This window comes from Bufo bufo, chromosome 3 (assembly GCF_905171765.1).
Source record: "Bufo bufo chromosome 3, aBufBuf1.1, whole genome shotgun sequence".
Lineage (NCBI taxonomy): Eukaryota > Metazoa > Chordata > Amphibia > Anura > Bufonidae > Bufo > Bufo bufo.
Window position 1 is genome coordinate 374,830,319 of NC_053391.1, and position 19,101 is coordinate 374,849,419.

The window sequence follows — 19,101 nt, forward strand, 5'->3', positions numbered from 1 at the left end:
CAAACTACTTCGCACGCATTTGGGCCCCTAAAATGCCAGGGCAGTATAACTACCCCACAAGTGACCCCATTTTGGAAAGAAGACACCCCAAGGTATTTCGTGATGGGCATAGTGAGTTCATGGAAGTTTCTATTTTTTGTCACAAGTTAGTGGAATATGAGACTTTGTAAGAAAAAAAAAAAATCATCATTTTCCGCTAACTTGTGACAAAAAATAAAAAGTTCTATGAACTCACTATGCCCATCAGTGAATACCTTAAGGTGTCTACTTTCCCGAAATGGGGTCATTTGTGGGGTGTTTGTACTGTCTGGCCATTGTAGAACCTCAGGAAACATGACAGGTGCTTAGAAAGTCAGAGCTGCTTCAAAAAGCAGAAATTCACATTTTTGTACCATAGTTGGTAAACGCTATAACTTTTACACAAACCATTTTTTTTTTTAACAAAGACATGTAGAACAATAAATTTAGAGAAAAATTTATATATGGACGTCGTTTTTTTGCAAAATTTTACAACTGAAAGAGAAAAATGTCATTTTTTTGCAAAAAAATCGTAAAATTTCAATTAATAACAAAAAAAGTAAAAATGTCAGCAGCAATGAAATACCACCAAATGAAAGCTCTATTAGTGAGAAGAAAAGGAGGTAAAATTCATTTGGGTGCTAAGTTGCATGACCGAGCAATAAACGGTGAAAGTAGTGTAGGTCAGAAGTGTAAAAAGTGGCCTGGTCATTAAAGGTGTTTAAGGTAGGGGAGCTGAGGTGGTTAATGTTCTCATAAGGTTATTTGAATGAATAATTCTGCAAGGGAGATATTTTGTTTATAAAGCATATGTATCAATCAGAAACATACTGGCAATAAAACACAAGATATGTTACACTATTTTCTTTGCAGTATTGAAGTAAACATAGCTGCATTGTGGATCAATTATGAATCTGGACCCATTAATTTCAATGGGTCCGCAAAAAATGCGGACAGCACACCGGCTGTTGTTCACATCAGTATGTCCGTTCCGTAGCCCCGCATTTTTTTTTTAGAACATGTCCTATTCTTGTCCGTTTCAGGCATTGTTACAATGGATCCGCAAAAAAACGGATGGCATACGGATGTCATCCGTTTTTTTTTTTTTGCGTCATTTTTGTACCGTAAAACACATACGGTCGTGTGCATGTTCATTATTTTAGTTTCTCCATTAAGGTCTATTAAAAAATGCATTCTTCTATGGGCTTTAAATCCTAATAGAGGTACTAAAACAACAAGCCTGGGGGGAAGTCATGGAAATTGGTGCAATATTTGCTATAATAATTGTCAACAGTCTGATCTGTCTGCTGTACTTGGTTTGTAGCAACAGATTAAATAAACCCTTAACAATTGTGAAACATGTTTGACGTTGTGTGATGGTAGTGAATGATGTTATATCATTTTTCTTGGGAACCATATAGAAGTATTCCCTAATATCTGCCATTCATGGAAATATGGATTTAACAGATTGGATTTAAAACACTCTGATCCTATTTCCCCAGGTAATCAATGTCATACTGCATGTTTAGCTTGGTGCCATAGGGAACCAAATCCTTACACATTTAGTGGTACAAAGGCCCATAGTAAAACTCTGCATAATCTTATAACATATCCTTATAGATAGAATTATTGTCTGCCACTCAATCTGTCATAGTGTTATATCATAAAGCTGTAGCTACTTGTCAACAGGGGGACTAACTGGATATGGATTTATACAGCTAGCAGTTAACTCCATTGGAGCTGTAATCTTTTCTATGACTGTTTGTTAAGAGCAACTAGGGCATTGATGTTACATCTAGAGTCTCTGTTCTCTCTGCAACTGCCGCACTGTCTCCAGGATGTGGAGGTTACAGAGAGAGCTGAGCCTCTAGGTGTAATGGGAACGCCCCTGTTGCTCCTAGAGGCTGATTTGCATATTCTAAAACATCATTTTTATCAGCAATGCAGGCACGAATGAACATGGAACCAACACAGATGTCTTCAGCTGCCAAGAGCACATGTAACAGGTCAGCCAGACAGGTGCCCTTTAAATAAAACAGGTCTCCCACTCGCACCTGATTGTCATCCCATTGATTGAAAATACCGACTCTAATTTCACCTTCTAATTATCTGCTAATCCTAAAGGTTGACATACTTTTGCTACTCATAGACGTGTGATATTAGATCTTTTTCCTCAATAAAATAAAGAAATAAGTCTAAATAAAAAAATAACCAAGTCAAAAAATGTTGACAGCTTTGTTTGATCTAGTTATCTTTATCTTGGTTTAGGACTTGTGTGGAAATCTAATGTAGGTTTATGTCAGATTTATGTAGAAATATAGAAAATTCTTAAGGGTTTACAAAGTACTACATTACACAGCATTACACAGTCCCTTTAATTAGCAACAGCTCAGCTTCCCTCTAGCTTGTGTTACACCCTACTCCCTGAGAGTCAGCACTATGGCTATGGCCTCCTTGGAGTGGTAGCAATGAAGATGACTGTTTCTGGAGTTATCACTATGAATTCTTCTCCACATGGCACAGTAACTGCACGAGGCAGTATCCCTCTTCCACACAGTAATGCACAGTGTTGCATATACAACTGTTTTGCCCTTTTTTTGATGTCACAATGGCTGGCTGGTCTGTAATGCAGGACTGGATTCCTCCTCAGACCACTATTGTTTCCAGAACATGAAGTTTGGGTGGCTCCTCTTGGCCTCTTTGCTCAGGCCTGCTCTGCAGTTCTCAATTGTAATGTGCCCTCCGCGTTTTAAGTATCAATGCTGTTCCACAGCGGTAGCAAGCCCACATCAGTACATTATACAACATATAGCATAGTATATTAAACATGCAGCAAATTACATGGCCAGCTTAAAGGGGTTCACCTACTTAGGATCCAACAACCCCAATTGTCCTGACCAGTTCCCACCTGCTTTCAGTTCCTCCAGGACAAGGAAGTTGCTTGGTCCCATGACTGCTGCAGCAGTGCCGGACTGGGGTCCCTAGGTCCCACCCGTAACATTTATTTTGGGGGCCCACCGTACGGTTACATTCATATATTACCTGCTCACACAGCAGCCAGATGCTACCAGATGATTGAATATGGGGGTCCCTGCAGTGACTTTGAGAAGGCAGGTCCCTGGAAAGAAGGACACTGGGTGGTGGCCTCTGTGCCAAGAAGTCATCTCAGTCACCTGATTGTGTTTATAATAATATACTGGGTACACTGGTTTCTTAAATAATCTACCTATTTTTTTTATATGAATTTAGGCTGGTTGAGGTGCTGTAAGCTGCCTTTCTGTAAGTCAAATGTGTCATGTGCCACTTGTGCAGGGGGTGGGGGACTAGGGGCCCACCGGGAGATTCACCTGTACCCCTGTGGGCCAGTCACAGTCCACAGATGCATTAACACAAATACCGTATTTTTCGCCCTATAAGATGCACCGGTCCATAAGACGCACCTAGGTTTTTGGGGCGGAAAATAAGAAAAAAATAATTTTTTAACCAAAAGGTGTGCTTTTGGTGGGTTTGGAACTAATGGTGGTCTGTGGATGGCACTATTACTGGGGATCTGTGGATGGCACTATTATGGGGGATCTGTGAAGGACACTGTTATGGGGGGATCTGGGGATGGCACTGTTATGGGGGATCTGTGGATGACACACTGTTATGGGGGGATCTGTGGATGACGCACTGTTATGGGGGGATCTGTGGATGACGCACTGTTATGGGGGATCTGTGGATGACGCACTGTTATGGGGGATCTGTTACGGACACTGTTACAGGGGGGATCTGTGGCTGACACTTTTACAGGGGGGATCTGTGGCTGACACTGTTACAGGGGGGATCTGTGGCTGACACTGTTACAGGGGGGATCTGTGGCTGACACTGTTACAGGGGGGATCTGTGGCTGACACTGTTATGGGGGATCTGTGGATGGCACTGTTATGGCAGATCTGTGGGTGGCACTGTTATGGGAGATCTGTGGGTGGCACTGTTATATATGTGCCATCCACAGACCCCCCACCCCATAACAGTGACATCCACAGACCCCCCACCCCATAACAGTGCCATCCACAGACCCTCCCACCCCTTAACAGTGCCTTCCACAGATGTTCCCCATAAAACTGCCATCCACAGATTCCCCCCCCACCGCTCCAGTGCTGCAGTATACAGGGAGTGCAGAATTATTAGGCAAGTTGTATTTTTGAGGATTAATTTTATTATTGAACAACAACCATGTTCTCAATGAACCCAAAAAACTCATTAATATCAAAGCTGAATATTTTTGGAAGTAGTTTTTAGTTTGTTTTTAGTTTTAGCTATTTTAGGGGGATATCTGTGTGTGCAGGTGACTATTACTGTGCATAATTATTAGGCAAATTAACAAAAAACAAATATATACCCATTTAAATTATTTATTTTTACCAGTGAAACCAATATAACATCTCAACATTCACAAATATACATTTCTGACATTCAAAAACAAAACAAAAACAAATCAGTGACCAATATAGCCACCTTTCTTTGCAAGGACACTCAAAAGCCTGCCATCCATGGATTCTGTCAGTGTTTTGATCTGTTCACCATCAACATTGCGTGCAGCAGCAACCACAGCCTCCCAGACACTGTTCAGAGAGGTGTACTGTTTTCCCTCCTTGTAAATCTCACATTTGATGATGGACCACAGGTTCTCAATGGGGTTCAGATCAGGTGAACAAGGAGGCCATGTCATTAGATTTTCTTCTTTTATACCCTTTCTTTCCAGCCACGCTGTGGACTACTTGGACGCGTGTGATGGAGCATTGTCCTGCATGAAAATCATGTTTTTCTTGAAGGATGCAGACTTCTTCCTGTACCACTGCTTGAAGAAGGTGTCTTCCAGAAACTGGCAGTAGGACTAGGAGTTGAGCTTGACTCCATCCTCAACCCGAAAAGGCCCCACAAGCTCATCTTTGATGATACCAGCCCAAACCAGTACTCCACCTCCACCTTGCTGGCGTCTGAGTCGGACTGGAGCTCTCTGCCCTTTACCAATCCAGCCACGGGCCCATCCATCTGGCCCATCAAGACTCACTCTCATTTCATCAGTCCATAAAACCTTAGAAAAATCAGTCTTGAGATATTTCTTGGCCCAGTCTTGACGTTTCAGCTTGTGTGTCTTGTTCAGTGGTGGTCGTCTTTTAGCCTTTCTTACCTTGGCCATGTCTCTGAGTATTGCACACCTTGTGCTTTTGGGCACTCCAGTGATGTTGCAGCTCTGAAATATGGCCAAACTGGTGGCAAGTGGCATCTTGGCAGCTGCACGCTTGACTTTTCTCAGTTCATGGGCAGTTATTTTGCGCCTTGGTTTTTCCACACGCTTTTTGCGACACTGTTGACTATTTTGAATGAAACGCTTGATTGTTCGATGATCATGCTTCAGAAGCTTTGCAATTTTAAGAGTGCTGCATCCCTCTGCAAGATATCTCACTATTTTTGACTTTTCTGAGCCTGTCAAGTCCTTCCTTTGACCCATTTTGCCAAAGGAAAGGAAGTTGCCTAATAATTATGCACACCTAATATAGGGTGTTGATGTCATTATACCACACCCCTTCTCATTACAGAGATGCACATCACCTAATATGCTTAATTGGTAGTAGGCTTTCGAGCCTATACAGCTTGGAGTAAGACAACATGCATAAAGAGGATGATGTGGTCAAAATACTCATTTGCCTAATAATTCTGCACGCAGTGTACAGATATAAAATGTCTCATTCAATTAAAAGTGATTAAACATGCCCCCTCACTCCTAATATTACCGTACATCCAAACAGCTTCTGTACAACGCAGGCAGGCCGGGCGGCCAGCGCGTCACTCACTGACGTCACGTGCCTGCGCCGCCTGCTTCATTCATAAAGTAGGCGGCGCAGGCACGTGACATCAGGAAGTTACGCAGCTGCCCGCCCGGCCTGCCTGCCTGCCTGCATTCTACAGAAGCGGTTAGGGTGTACGGTAATATTAAAAGTGGGGGGGCATGTTTAATCACTTTTAATTGAATGAGACATTTTATATTTGTATACTGCAGCACTGGAGCGGCGGGCCGGAGTACAGTGACTGCACCGCCCCGCTGCAATTGCCGGCCCCCAGCTCCTCCTCCCAGTCCCTCCCTGCTCGCTCATACATCGCAGCCTGCGATGTAAAAATGTCAGCATTCACCCCATAAGACGCAGAGGCATTTTTCCCCCATTAAATATACGGTATGTGTATCATTAGCATGTTATTTAACAGATCACCAGTTTGACTTAGGTGGCTTGCCACAACATAGGATCAATGGTAATCCATAGCTACATAACTCAGTAAAACATATGCTTTTTTTCTTGTAAGAGGGGAACCCTTTGCAGTTAATACACCTGAATTTCTGCATTAAGTATGAATAAAATTTGGTCTTATTCAATGTCGAGCTGGGGTGCCTAGAGCCCATCAGTTAAACTCATTCTGGGGGCTCACTGCACAGCTACATGCAAATAGTACTTGCTCACACGGCAGACAGAAGCAAGACATTCAAAAAGATTTATGGGGGTCCCTGAAAAGACTACTGGAAGGTGGGTTCCTGGTGAAAGAGGATATTGGCTGTCCTATCTCTGTAACTAAATGTCATCTCAGCACCCAATGCATCTATAATAATAAACTGAGTAGTTTGTTAAATAATCGACACCGTTTTTTATATGGATGCGTATGGGGGCAGCCATAGTGGAAGCAGGGGAAGCGGCTGCTATAGGGTTTGTATTCAGGCATGTCCCCCTTCTGAATTCAGACCCTCAACAGTATTATACAATGATATTATATACAGTGACAGTATATGCAGTAACAGGGCATTCAGTATATACATGTAGGAAACGGACAGAGCAGCTTCTGGGCCAGGTCTGAGAGAGTGATAATTACTAGCCACAGGAGTAGGGGTTGCACTGGAGGAGAGTTTGTGGGGGGCCATTTAGAAATTTTCTGTGGGGCCCAGTTATTTCTGGTTACACCACTGGATGCATAGGCTAGTTGAGATGCTGTATGCTGGCTATTTGTATGTAGAGCAGTCAGTGTGCTGTGCCATGTGCCTCTGATGCAGTGGTATGGGGCTGGGGGCCTACCCTTGCTCAGAGGACCACTGGTGGATTCCTCTGTTCCCCTGTGGGTCAGTCTGAGCCTGGTCCTATTGGAGTCAAACAACACCATGTAACTAAACTAATAATTAGAGATGAGTGAAGTATTCAAAAATTCGATTCAGCTGCTTCATCAAATTATACAAAAAAATTTGCTTTGTGACTTATTACGTTGTCACGTTGTCACTTACGTTGTAAGTCATGGGTGCAATGACAGGGAGTGTAATACTGAAGTGTAAAATAAAAAATAAAAATCATACTTACCTCATCCATTTGCTCACGACAGGCCGGCCACCACCACCTTGATTGAAGATCTAATGCAAAATCACCCGTGGCCTATGATGATATCGTCACGTCGGCCAGCGTGGTGACATCATTTGTCACCTTGCATGGGATTTCGTGTGAGATCTTCAATCAAGATCGCGTCAGCTGGCCAGGTCAGATCAGGCCACAGCATCTGCATAGGGTAAAGGTCAGGACTCTGACTTTGCCAGTGCAAAACACAAATCTTTTTCAATCATTCTTTGATTTATTTGTGTGCCTTGGATCACTGTCTTGCTGCACCATCCAATGTCCACTTGAGGTCCTGGAGTGCTGCCTTTACATTATCCTTAAAATGGTTTCATTCATTTAAAAATTTATTTTTCTCTCAATAATCACAAAGTCAATGCCCTAAACCATCAAGACAGCCCCAAACCACTCCTAAATAGACTAGCAAAAGTCCTGAATTTGTGTACACCCAGGCCTTCAGAAAAGCTTTTCTAGCCTTTTCCAGCCTCATGCTTCTCTATAAAATATTCTGAGGTGTTCTGAAAGTTTTTTGCATAGAGGCATGGTTCACACTAAGCAATTTTTTCTGAGAAGAACCAATTTCTCAGGGTTGCGCGCCTTTATTTATTGGTCAATAAACCTGTGAGACACATACTTCCATTCTATCTTCATAATTGAAAGGGATCTTGCCATACTATTCTCCCTGCATTGTGGAGGAAAAGACTTAGGAAAAGACATGAACTGCTCAACTGTTTGTGTGTTATTAATTTAGATTGTGTTTGTCAATAATTGTGACTTAGAGAACAATAAGACCACATTTTATTAGTAATTACTTAAGAAATCCAGGTATTTTATTGAAACTATGTTAACTCTTCAAGACATGCACCATGCATGTTCTCTCTTTAAATATGGCACCTGCTCCAGGCAGGTGACAGGGCTCCATGAGAAAATAGCAAATCTGCCATACACTGCAATGCTAATTTATTGCAGTGTAAGCAACAATGCTGTAAAAAAAATGGCAGATTTCCAATTTTTTCTTGGCTTCACCAATAAAAATTGGTTAGAAAGTCATACACACTCCAGTTTGTAAGTAGGGCATTGCTATAATCATACTGAGATTAAAGATGGTCAGTCAGGAAAGGCAGTAGTGTCTCCCTGAGTACTGCTCAATTAACAATCAGGAAAAAACTATGGGGGGCAGTAAACTTAGTAAAATATCACTTTTATTAGAATATAGGTGTCACAAGGGTGTCAAGAGCCACGCCTGACTCCGTTATACCCGGGGTCAGGAAGTCGCAGCGGGTAGCTGCGCGCTCTATGTCTAATTACAGTGCTGTTTATTAATGGTAGCTTTCTGGGTTTGCCTTGCAATCCTTTTTGGCTCACTCAGGGATCCGTAGCTTCTCCTCCTCAGCTGTTCCTTGTCCAGCACTCCCAACCTCCTTATATTCCCATCTCTCACTTCTCTGGTTGCCAGATATAGAGCTTCCTGCCTGGACTTCTATACTGACCCACTGGAGCTGAGTAGCTGAGATCCCTGGTTGTTGTTCCAGAGTGTTACCCTCCGGATCCCTGTTGGGCCTTGGTGGTCTGCTGTTGTCGCCCACCTGGGATTATATGTTTGTCTGTATTGTCTGTCCTCTCCTTGGTGTTTTCCTCTTAGTGTCAGTGGTGCGGACTAGTGATCCCACCGCCCCGTTCACTACATAGGGCTCATCATAGGGAAAGCCAGGGTTTAGGCACGTGATCGGCGTACGGGTGAGGAACCCGTCTAGGGACGTCAGGGCAGTCAGGTGCCAGCCGCAAGGTGAGTCAGGGTTCACCATCTTTCCCTCTCCCTTGGACAGGGCCTTCCCATTTCCCTCCCTTCGCGTGACGCCGGTCATGACATTATATGGCCCTTATTTTGTGTAGGTAAAAAAATAAAATATATTTTTTCTTTCTACCTACTTAGAATCCAGTATGGATCCAATTGCTGCTTTGTCAAAGCAACTTCAAGGCCTGTCTTTGGAGGTGGCAGGATTGAAGGCGTCGGTCCTCCAGCAACAGCAGCAATTGCTACAGACCGCAAGCCCAGCGGTTGCTACAGGTAACCAGGTTGTTGCGGAACCCAAGGCTGCTCTTCCTGACAGATTTTCTGGGGGAAGGGACAAATTTGTGACGTTCCGTGAGGCCTGTAAATTATATTTTAAACTGCGCCCTTACTCCTCTGGTAATGAAGAACAGCGGGTGGGGGTTGTTATTTCCCTGCTTCAGGGGGACCCGCAATCCTGGGCGTTCTCTTTACCCACTGATTCCCAGGCTCTCCGGTCAGTGGATGAATTTTTTGGGGCCTTGGGTCTCATATATGATGACCCTGACCGAATCGCACTGGCTGAATCAAAGTTACGGAGACTCCTACAGGGAGAGCGGCCAGTAGAGGAGTATTGCTCAGAGTTCCGTAGGTGGCCTACGGATACCCAGTGGAACGACCCGGCTCTCAGGAGTCAGTTCTGCTCTGGGTCATCCGAAAGGATTAAGGATGCGCTTGCGCTGTATGAGACTCCCTTTTCCCTTGATGCGGTTATACCCTTTCTATCAGGATAGATAGACGTCTTAGGGACAGATTGAAAAATCCAGAGCAACTGGTAACCCCTCCCAAGCAGCAGTTAGTCTGTACGGACTTAGACGAGCCTATGCAGCTAGGAGGAACTACTCGTCAGGTCCGTCCTCCTGAGGCTCGCCGTAGGCGTGGGGTTTGTTTTTTCTGTGGGGAGAGGGGTCATTTTATTAATGTCTGTCCTTCCTTTCTCAAAAACAAAAGACCATCAGAAAACTACTAACCCCAGGCTGTGTGGACCGACCGGTCACCCCACCACTGCAGACACCACCACCCTGGGTCACAGCTTGATGGTGGATTCAGAGCCATACGCCGACCGCTGCCAACTAAATACTCAGCCATACCCTGACTGCAGTAATTGCCCCGTGTCCCCTGATGAATCTTGGGGCATCCTCTGAAGAAACGCGTCGGGACACATGAGTATATCCCTCACCCTATCCCCTTGTAGTGGATTTTTTTGTGGGGTTACGTCTCTATTATTTTTTTGTACATGTGTGGTTCCCCTGGACGGGCTTCCCTTTCTTTTTCTTCCCTGTGTTAGGGCCTCATTAGGGTCACCTATACAGCAAGAGAGTTCCAGTCTGGGCCACCCCTTGCGGGGCTTTTTTGGACCCCGTCCCGTGGACACACTTTGTAGGGCGGACCAGGACAAGCAGCGAGGCATTAGGGCTAGTTGACTTCATTTTTGACACAGTCTTGCCCGTTTTGCCACCATTGGCCCAGCCCACCACCCATATTTTGTTTGTCATGTAACTGTTCACTCACTACACCAGATTGAGTGTATATATGTCTTACTCGTTGTTTGTCTGTAGGGGCCGTCTTTTATCTCCTATATTCTAATAAAAGTGATATTTTACTAAGTTTACTGCCCCCCATAGTTTTTTATAATCATACTGACCCAGAGAATGAAGGAAACAGGTCAGTTTTAATGCATAGGGAACACTGTAAAAACAAAACCCATAAAACTAGTGCGCAATTGTGTTTTTTTTTTACCATTTCCCCACATTTGGTATTTTTTCCAGCTTCACACTACATCGTATGCAATATTAAATGGTGCACATTAGTGCAACTTGCCCTGCAAAAAACAAGCCCTCATATGCCTATGTAAACAGAAAAATCAAAAAGTTATGGCTCTGGGAAAGCGGGGAGTAAAAAACAAAACAGCAAACACGGAACATCGCCATGTCTTATGTCCTCAAAGGGTTAATGAGATGCACCATTGCAAAAGCTTGGAGCACAGTCTAAACATTATCCCCTGTTATAATGTAACATTAACTTTTGTACATGTCATTGTACTGAAGACTTAAAGGGGTTGTCTGGGATCAAACACATTTTTTTAAAACATGCAATATCACCTTGTCTAGCAGTTTCAATGTCCCCCTGTTGGTTTTCAATATTTTCAGCACTTCTCCAGTGCTGCTACGGTTCCCCACGGATTGTTTACATTTCTGAAACTGGGTTATGTAATTTCCAGCCGCAGTGTCTTGTGGGTCCCATCGCCGCTGCTAGGCTATATGTCACAGCAGTCTCCACTCCTCCGTGTATCCCTCCCCTCCTTGCTATTCTGCCTCCTGCCACTCATATGTAATGTAGATGGGAGGTGTGGACTATGCTAAAGAGCATAGCTCTCTGCCTCCTTCTTTAGAGGATAACGCTCCTGAATGCCCGGTGATGTCACCGGCCCAGAGGGGTGTTACCTAGCACTGCCAGTTACCGCCTACTAACCTCCCTCCCTGCGCTCTGAAAAATGCCCTTCTGTGCCTATGACGTCACCAGGCTCCTTGCGAAGCGGAAGAAGAGGCTTCACTCTCCACAAAGGAGCCCGGTACGTTACTCACATTTAGAAAATCCTCACTTCTGGCTCGCAATTTGGATCTGATGAATCGGGGGATCACAATAGAAAAATAAAAGGTAGCACACAGATATATATATATATATATATATATATATATACACTTAAAGTGACTTTGGTGCTATTAAACAAATGTCACCAATCCCGGACAATCCCTTTAACTAGGGTGCGCCAAGTGGTTTGGTTGAATGAGCACATACAATTCATAGTTTAAAAGACCTATGAGCAATGTAGAATTCAAACATCTTGGCAATATATTTTCTGGTGGAGTGCATGTCTACATGTCAATGTATTCAACACCCATTTGTGCCTCTTTACAACACAGTGATGACATAACAAAGCACAAAATACTGGCATTTCCTCTTCCATACTGCATTTACACATTGTAAATGATATCCAACGCTTAGGCAGTATGACAATTAGGACAGTAAAATGTTGTCATCTTCAGTGTTGGAGCCATTACCTATAAGGGATATTTCTGTAGATGCTAATATTTATAGGCACTGGTTATCCCAGTTGTCCAGTATGTGAAGCCTCTCCATTGTAGATGCTGCCAGCAAACACTCATATTGATCCCATGAACTTCTGAATCAAAGGACTGGCACAAAGCCAGTTGAAACTCAGTAGAAAGACACTTCCCACTTAAGCTCAAAAGTCTTTCTCTTAAATGTGAAAAATAAGACACAGCTTTTTTCCCAATAGGATATACGTTGAAGGGAAAATACATGTATCTGTTTTGGCCATGTGCATATACAGCTGCAAAGTTTTAGTGCAAAGTCATCTAGTGGAGAAATTAGACAGTTTAGTGTTATGATTGGTACTGTTTTTCTAAGGGTCTGACATTTTTAGTCATACAATAGATACATGCAATACATAAATACTAGATAAATACAATAGATACATACAATACAGCTTCTGATACATTTTTTTGTCATACAATAGATTATGCAATATAATGGCTCACAAAATTCACAGGATATCAGAATTTTTTTATATTATTTGTCACTAATGGACCCAGTATTGAAATCAGGGCTGAAGTCAACACCCTATATAAATCGGGCAAATACCAAGGCGCACTGGAGGAGGGAGGGCCCACTGCTGCTCTCTGCTCTGCATTTACTGGCTTGTCAATTTTCTCTTAAATCCACAGATTATTCTATGAAGGATATTGGGAAGGAGCCCTCCTGGCAGGCTGAGTTCGTAGCAAATGCCTCCAGAGCTGACTCCAGCCTCTTGTGGACTCTTGGACAATAGATTCACAAGGGGACCCCTTATAGCTGAACCCCCTTATATATCCAGTTTATAATACTCCAATAATGGCACCTGTGATGTATTGTGTCACTTTTTTCAGCTTTTTAATGTGTATGTATGTATATATTTTTCTGGTATTTGTATTAAAGAACGCCAAAAAACCCACATGCCCTAAATAGGAAAAGGCAGCTGTATGCCGCAAAGCTTGTAATTGAATCATTTTACATACTGTAAGAATTTGGTTGCTGTACTTGTTGAGATTGACAGAATATTTTTTGGGGGGTTTGCCATATTAATAGCCACAAAAACCCTAGCTTTTATTTTTATTTTAATGTCAATGTCACTGCATGGTCTTTTATTCAAGATGGGTTGTCTTTTTTTCAGAAACCATATTGCAAATAATTAAGTGGTTAATTTTTATTAACTATTATTATTTGACTATTAGTATTTATTATAGGTTAAATGCAGAAAAAAAAGCAATTGCACCATATTTATTTTTCTTTTGTTTACTGATCACCATAAATAATGCATTCACTATATTGTACAGATTGCCATGGTTATGAGGATACCAAATACCTTATAACTACATTATGTGCTATGTTTATTTAAAGGGGTATTCTGGTATTGGCCAGTTATTCCAAATCCAAAGGATAGGGGATAATTAATAGATTGGAGGAGATCCTACTGGTAGGACTCCACTTATCATGAGAAAGGGGACCCCGTACTGGAATTACAAAAATACTTGGCTGCCTTTTGAAGTAAAAAATATCCTTATACCGTTATTAAATAGAAGATATACCTTTTAAAGGCTAACTGAAAAGATGACAACATTGCAAGCTTTTGAGAGTACCCAGGTCTTCTGCTCAGGCATGAGAACACAGTATCTGTAGATTCACATATTTATACAAAACAGTACATAGGAATAATAAGGTAGATGATACAACTGATGTAAAGCAGGTTAATATGAGAAGAGGAGAAAACAAACATATGTAGCAGTAAATTGGTCTATCAGTTACAAATAAGGAGTGTGAAGGTTTTATTGTCCCTTCTTGGTATAAATCCAGTCCATGAACTTGATGAACCCATGAGGTCTGATGGTGAATTCCTTAAGAGATGTAGAAGGATATAAATATATGTGATACATTCATTCCTGATCTGAGTTTGTCAAAGGTTGTCATGAGCTTGTACTCCCAGACTATCCTGTCCTTCTTAAATTTGAAATTCCCTTTTAATAAGTCTTTCATATCTGGGATGTTGTGGTCATGGCAGCAAAAGTGTTTTGGTACAGGCAGATCTTTCCTTTTTCATTTGCTATGTGGCAATGAGCGTTCATTCTTGTTCTAAGCTTTTGACCAGTTTTACCGACATAGAGACCCCCAGTGGGATAGTTGGTGCATATAATCAAATAGACCGCATTTGGTGTAGTGCAGGTGAAGGTACCTGGAATCTAGTAGTCCTAATGTGTATTGGGAATCTGCATCTTGTCAATGGTCATTATGTATGGGCATGTCTTACATTTTGTCTAGTTGCATGTGAATTTTCACTTTCACACTCCTTATCTATAACTGCTAGAACAATTTACTGCAATACATGTTTGATTCTTCCTCCAATCATATTGATCTGCTTTGCATCAGTTGACTCATCTACCTCATTATTCCTGTGTACTGTTATGTAGAAATATGTGAATTTTCAGATACTGTATTATATTAAGCCTGAGTGGTCTCGGAAGCTTGGATTTTGTTATCATCTTTATAACTTATAATTTATAAGGTATCAACCACTAAGGTATCTCATTTTATATCTTCTATTTATTGGCTAACATGGTACAAAGATATTTTTTACTTCAACAAAATGGAATATACCATAATGTATCATATTGTTATGGAACTAAAGACGCTTCTGAAGAAACGGGCACAAGTGGATAGTGACATTTTATTCTTAGCCAATTGAAAGAAAGAAAATGTAATCCTAAAGGACTCAGACTAACAAATCCAATGCTAAATGGAAATTGAAACACAGAGAAACAAACCTATAGAGAGCACGAAAACAAAAACAGTACTACAATAAACTGTGAACATTTCTAATCCACAAAAAGGTATCAACCACTAAGAAATCTCATTTTTATATCTTCACCTGGAACTCCTGCAGAGATGAAGAGAGCAGCAGTGCGAATGCCTGACTTGCCACTCTGTTCATTTTGGAGACCCTGAGGGGTACTGGATCTCCGTTCTCATAAACAATGGGGATCCCAGTGGTAGGGCCCCCACCAGTATAATAGTTATTCCCTATTCTGTGGATAGGGGATAACTTATTTATACCAGAATAACCCTTTAATAACTGTGTTCAAATATGTTAATTTTAATTGCTTATCAGACATGAATTTTTAGTAACTTTAAAAAAAAAAAAGCTGTAACATTAAGGGTACTTTCACACTTGCATTGTGAAGATCCGGCAGGCAGTTCCATCGCTGGAACTGCCTGCCGGATCCGGAAATCTGTGTGCAAACGGATAGCATTTGTAGACCGATCCGTCTAACAAATGCATTGAAACACTGTATCCGTCTCTCCCGTGTCATCCGGAAAAACGGATCCGGTATTTTTTGCTTTCTGCATCTTTAAAGGTCTGCGCATGCGCAGACTGGAAAACCGGATCCATTTTGCCGAAACACTCAGTGCCGGATCCGGCATTAATGCATTTCAATGAAAAATAATGCTGGATCCGGCATTCCGGCAAGTGTTCCGGAATTTTGGACGGAGAAAATACTGCAGCATGCTGCGTTATTTTCTCCAGCCAAATACCGTAAGAGTGACTGAACTGAAGACATCCTGATGCATACTGAACGGATTTCCCTCCATTCAGAATGCATGGAGATAAAACTGATCAGTTTTTTTCCGTTATTGAGCCCCTAGGACGGAACTCAATACCGGAAAACTTTAACGCAAGTGTCAAAGTACCCTAACTTTTCTCAACATCTCCCAGCAAGCAGTTAATATTGATGGATGAAGCTACAGCCAGGCAAGTGTTCTTCCTGCAGATACCACAATTAGATAAGTGGTCATACATGTAATTTAAGGGGTTGTCTCACTTCAGTAAATTGCATTTATCATGTAGACAAAGTTAATACAAGGCACTTACTAACGTATTGTGATTGTCCATATTGTCTCCTTTGCTGGCTTTACTAATTTTTTCATCACATTATACACTGCTTGTATCCAGGGGTTATCACCACCCTGCAATCCAGCAGCGGTGGCCATGTTTGCATACTATAGGAAAAAGCGCTGTCCTATGTGCACTCTCTCACGGTACTGACCACCAGAGAGGCCGAACCCTTTTCCTATAGGTGTGCAAGCACAGCCACTGCTGCTGGATTGCAGGGTGGCAATTACCCCTGGGTATGAGCAGTGTATAAGGTGATGGAAAAATGAATCTAACCAGCAAAGGAAGCAAAATGGACAATCATAATACATTAAGTGCCTTGTATTAACTAATATATATGTATAAACTAATACCACGGTACTGACCACCAGAGAGGCCGACGCCTTTTCCTATAGTGTGCAAGCACAGCCACTGCTGCTGGATTGCAGGGTGGCAATTACCCCTGGGTATGAGCAGTGTATAAGGTGATGGAAAATTGAATCTAACCAGTAAAGGAAGCAATATGGACAATCATAATACATTAAGTGCCTTGTATTAACTAATATATATGTATAAACTAATACCATTTGCTGAAGTAAGACTACTCCTTAAACCTCTCCATTTTGGCTTATAAATAGGAGGTTCCCAGTGGGAAACCTCCACTATGATGTCTATATTCTTAATATGGATATATGTAGAGGGGTTGCCTTCATGAAACAACACTTGAAATGAGTATATATACTAGCATTGCATTATTATTTGAGTACAGTGCACAGAAATGGTAAATTTATTTATACATTGTATTTTGTCATTACGCAGATATTATAAAGAAGTATATGAACAACATATGATTGTTTATTTGGGCAGTATATGGATGCATTTGTTGCGTGCTACAAGCAGGGTATGATATTGTGGTAAACAATATGTGACAGGTGGCCTTAGTTTTCATTGTAGCTCAGAAATGTCAAGTCACTCATACATAACATAGTTTGTAAGGCTGAAAAAAGACATACGTCCATCCTGTTAAGCCTATTATCGTGCAAGGTTGATAGGAAGGCAAAAAACCCTCATGCGGCAAAAAACTATTTTGCTCATCTTAGGGAAAAATCTGAATAAATCCCTGTATCAATGAACCATCTCCTGAAGTCTAGTAGCTATAATTTGAAATATTGTTACACTAAAAAAACACATCAAGATCTTCCATTAACTCTTTTAGTGAGCTCACCATCACCACCCCCTCAGGCAGAGAGTTCCATAGTCTCACTGCTCTTACCGTAAAGAATCATCTTCCATTTTGCTGTACAAAGCTTCTTTCCTCTAGAAGTAGAGGATGTCCACTTGTCACAGTCCTGGGTATACGTAGACCATGGGAGAGATCTTTGTACAGACCACTGATATATTTAAACATAGGGGGCCATTTACTATTCTGAAATATGCCTAAAGTAAATCTAAAATTGTGGGTGTGGCGTGGGTGGGGAAGGGGACATTTAGAACTGGCACTGGATGCGCCAAAGTTATAGAGAGACCTGTGCCTCTTTATAACTCTGGCGGATCCACAGTCAGCGCAGGGCCTTTATTAAGACTGGCGTCTAAAACGCCGGTCTTAATAAATGTGCCCCGTAGTTTGTTAAGTCACTCCTCAACCATATTATTCTATACTAAATAATTCAAAGTTTAATCATCTTTCTACTGTACTCAATCCAATTATTATCCCTTTGGTTGCTTACCATTGAACCCACTCCAGCTTTTTTATGTCTTTATTGTGCATTAGTGCCCATAACTGCATAGCAATGTTTGCCAACCAGTGACTTGTGAGCCACATATGCCTCTTTAGTCCCCTGTATTTGGATCTACAGCTGGTGGCAGCTCTAGCAGCTTCAAAAGTTTGGAGACCACTGCTGTTCACAATATTCCATGTGTGTTCTAAGTTATGATTGTTAAAGGGCTTCTGTCACCCCACTAAACAATTTATTTATTTTTGTGTACTTATAATCCCTATCCTGCGATATATCTATACATTATGTTATTAATAATTTTCGTTCAGTAGATATGTCAAAAAACGTACTTTTATAAACCGCCCCCTCGTCCTGTTGATTGACAGGGCCAGCCGCGATCTCCTCCTCCGACTGGCCCTGTCAGCACTTCAAAAATAGTGCGCCTGTGCCGATGACGTCTTCTCTTTCGGTGACGTCATCGGCGCAGGCGCACTGAGGGAGTGCTGAGGAGGCGAGCCTCCTTATCTCAGAGCGCCTGCGCCGAATAAACACAGGCGCTCTATTTTTGAAATGCTGACAGGGCCAGTCGGAGGAGGAGATCGCGGCTGGCCCTGTCAATCAACAGGAGGAGGGGGCGGTTTTTTGCGGCTGCTACCAGCAAGTAGACGCCCTACTTGCTGGTAGACAGGTAATTAGCATATTATAAAAGTAAGTTTTTTGACATATCTACTGAACGAAAATGATTAATAACATAATGTATAGATATATCGCAGGATAGGGATTATAAGTACACAAAAAAATTATGAGTTTAGTGGGGTGACAGAAGCCCTTTAAACTGATTGCTAAACTATGCACCTTTTAAAGCACCCCATGATCTTATTTGCCTTGGCAGCAGATGACTGACACTATATTAACGTTTTCTTCCAGTTTTTCCCATTTAGGCCCTTTTCACATGAGCGAGTTTTCTGCGTGGGTGCAATGCGTGATGTGAACGCATAGCACCGGCACTGAATCCTGACCCATTCATTTCAATGGGTCTGTGTACATGAGTGTTTTTTTCACGCATCAGTTCTGCGTTGCATGAGAATCGCAGCATATTCTATATTCTGCGTTTTTCACACAGCCCTGGCCCCATAGAAGTGAATA